The following is a 2980-nucleotide window of genomic DNA, read 5'->3' as shown; positions in this document are numbered from 1 at the left end:
CTTTCTTTCTTTCTTTCTTTCTTTCTTTCTTTCTTTCTTTCTTTCTTATTTCCCTAGCAAGAATACGAATCTCTAAAATTTTAGGGAGGCATATTTGTCTGGTGGGAAGTGGGAAGCAAGAGGCAGATTAGGCAGGGAGGGGGGGTGTTCTGCTGGAAACTCCCTTTTAGCTCTTATAACTAAGCTTATGCACAGAAGCAGAGCCTTTGTGGCATTGTCATATTGATGATTTTGCCTGTGTGAGACCTAAGGAGGATGTCCTGGCCTGTTTCACAAAGGCCTCCAGACCTCCATTGTCTCCAAGGGACCATGGCCGATGCTCTGGGGGAGAGGGACCGTGCACATCATTGTCCAACTGCTCTGAGACCAGCCAGGAAGGGACCCTGAGCAGCCACGCTGTCCGGATGGCTTGGAAGTTGTACCCACTCCCTGGCCTGGAGGAGCACGTCTCCCTCTGACCCAGATGCTCTGCTCTGTTCTTGACACGTGCTCTCTGTGCCAAAGACCCAGGGAGCCTGAGGCAGGAAAAACACATTCGGAGATCGAGCAACTCACCGCAACAGGTATTAAAGCCTGTACTACAGAGTTAAAATATTAGTTGTTTGGGGAGGAGGAAGGAGGGCAGAAGGGAACAGGATGGGGATGTTGGAGGTGGAGGGTGGGTGTTTGTATCCTATTTCAATATTCTGAGAGAACTGAGCCCAGGGTGTCTAAATTGAGCCCTGTAAGCCAAAGCCAAGGAAGCCCCGGAGCAGACTGAGCCTCCATCAGTTATCACAAGCGCACCCAGCAGAGAAAACAGCAAAACACTACAAACATTCTCTGAGGGGGTCAAGAAGGTGACGCTCCACTCTGACCCGGCCAAGGAGAGATGCTCTTATTCCATCCATGACTGTGTATAAGAAAGGACAAGGGGAGTGACTGGGGGATGGTGGGACGAGGGTTCCAGACTGGCTAATGGCACTGTTACTGAAAGAAATTCCACTCGGGGTGTGAGCTGTAGACTTTCGAAACATCACATCTCACTCAATAAAAGCACATGTTGACATCACGTGCTTCTGCTTATGTGTCTCCCTACCCAGTGCCTCCAACTCTCAGGTGTGCATTTTCTACGTACGTGATGCTTCCCGGCCTGGGTTTCGGGCAGGAGAGTTTCAAAAATGTATCCTAGGTTTAGAAACCACAGTGTTTTTTTAAAAAAAAGCAACTGAATGGAATATTCAAGAATTCTCTTATTTGCACTGTCTTCTGGAATAAGATGTAAGCCTCCTAGGGAACCGAATAGGTTTCCTCACCTAAGAGCTGGGTTGGGGAAGCCGAAGGAACAAGCAAGGGCTTCCAAATCATCCTGTGGCCTAGAAGCAAGAATTAGGGGAGGTGAAATGAGTTTGCATCCACATCGGCCTTCTGGGGAATGTGAAGATCCCAGCCCTGAAGTGTGCCTACTGGAGTGTGCCCAGAGAACAAGGTTACCTTACCCAAAGTATCATTTTCACAGCCGAAGCTACTCCTTCACCCCCAGGGGGCTGCACGACCCACAGCAAGATCATGAGGGGCCCTCCTTGCAGGTAAGCTAGTGGCAACGAGGGCTGCCCCCTTCCAACAGGCCTTTCTCTCTCCTCTTCTGGTCCTTCACCCTCCACTCATCTCCTGCTCTGTGATACAGAGTTAATCGCATGACCTTTAACATGTAGTTATAGCTATTTATCCACGGATATTTTCCGAGTATCTACCACACACTGGGCACCATACTGGGTGCTGGGGATTTAATGAGCTACAAGACAGCCAAGATCCTTGCCATTGTGGTCTATGTCCCAGTGGAGGAGGTAGATATGAATCAGGTGAACAAACAGGTTAAGAGACTACAAATTGGTATTCATGCCTTGTGACGGGTTTTAATAGCGGGGGCACCTGACGTAGGGAAGGGAGTCACACTGGACCTAATGGCCAAGAAGAAGCCAGCCACATGGTGAGCTGGGAGGAAAGTGACAATAGGCAGCACACAGTCCTGATGTCCATAAGAGCTTGGCCTGACGAGGCCCAGCCAGAAGGCCATTGTGACCAGATGTGAAGCTAGGGAGGCTGGGCATGAAGCCATGGGAAGTGGTGTGGATTCAGAGCGTTCTAAGTGCAGTGGGAAGCCAGTGAGTGGTTTTAAGCAATGGATTAACCTGTTCCGATTTGTGGTTTTAAAAGATGATTGGCTCCAAGTGTGGAAAATGGATTGAAAGTGAGCAAAAGGAATAATGGGGAGGCCCTTTGGGAGAGTACCATAGGCTAGGTGAGAGAAAATAGAGGCTGGAGCAGAATGATGGCCATGGGTATTCTTCTTCTTTTGTGTAATGGAGGTTGATTTGGCTTCTCAACCAATGGAGGTTGGTTTGGCTTCTCTGAGAGCTCCTGGAGGACAGAGCTTGCTTTAGTCTTCCTAGGATGAAGGAGGTGTCCTACTCTTTCCCGCCAGTACCATCACATGATGCAACAAACTATTTCTCAGCTTGAGTTTCAAACAGCCTGACACAGACCACCTCCTGCCCCACCTTGGAGACACTACCCTCCATTTCCTCCTTCCCCCTCCTCCCAATGGCAGCCCCTTCCCAGAGCCCTTCCGCCTAGAATGTTCTAGTTTTGACAAAGTCTGACTATTCCTGCTAACTAAAATGCCTGATTAAGTGCCAACCCTCTGAAGGTCTTCCCTGACTCCCTGGGATAGCGGCAGCCATCTGCACCCCTGTGCTCTCCTGGCACTTTGTTCACATCTGGATTTTAGCACCTCATAACACTGTGTTGTAAACTCTCTGCTTGGTGTCTGTCTCCTAACTCGATCCCTAGCTTTGACTCAAGTTATGAACTTATCACAAAATCTCCATTTTTCTATAGAGAGTTGTCTAGACTGAGGACTGAGGTTTTGAACTTCATTGCATATGAAATCATGGTATTACATAGTTAACATTAATAAATCTTAGTATTGTGGATTTCT

At 48.5% G+C, this 2980-nt stretch overlaps 1 long non-coding RNA gene across 1 annotated transcript in view; it reads right to left on the bottom strand.

The window, feature by feature from the left end:
* The window catches only part of LOC121016344 (uncharacterized), a 3368-nt gene extending 827 nt beyond the window's left edge, over window positions 1–2541 (bottom strand). The window contains exon 1 of the long non-coding RNA XR_005784233.1: window positions 1296–2541. This is a non-coding gene — a long non-coding RNA (uncharacterized LOC121016344). The remainder of the gene's footprint in view (window positions 1–1295) is intronic.
* Between the last annotated feature and the right edge of the window lie 439 nt (window positions 2542–2980).

This window comes from Herpailurus yagouaroundi, unplaced genomic scaffold (genome assembly GCF_014898765.1).
Source record: "Herpailurus yagouaroundi ecotype Mexico unplaced genomic scaffold, PumYag 210, whole genome shotgun sequence".
NCBI lineage: Eukaryota > Metazoa > Chordata > Mammalia > Carnivora > Felidae > Herpailurus > Herpailurus yagouaroundi.
The sequence above is the reverse complement of the archived record's forward strand: the minus strand, read 5'-3'. Positions and strand labels throughout refer to the sequence as shown.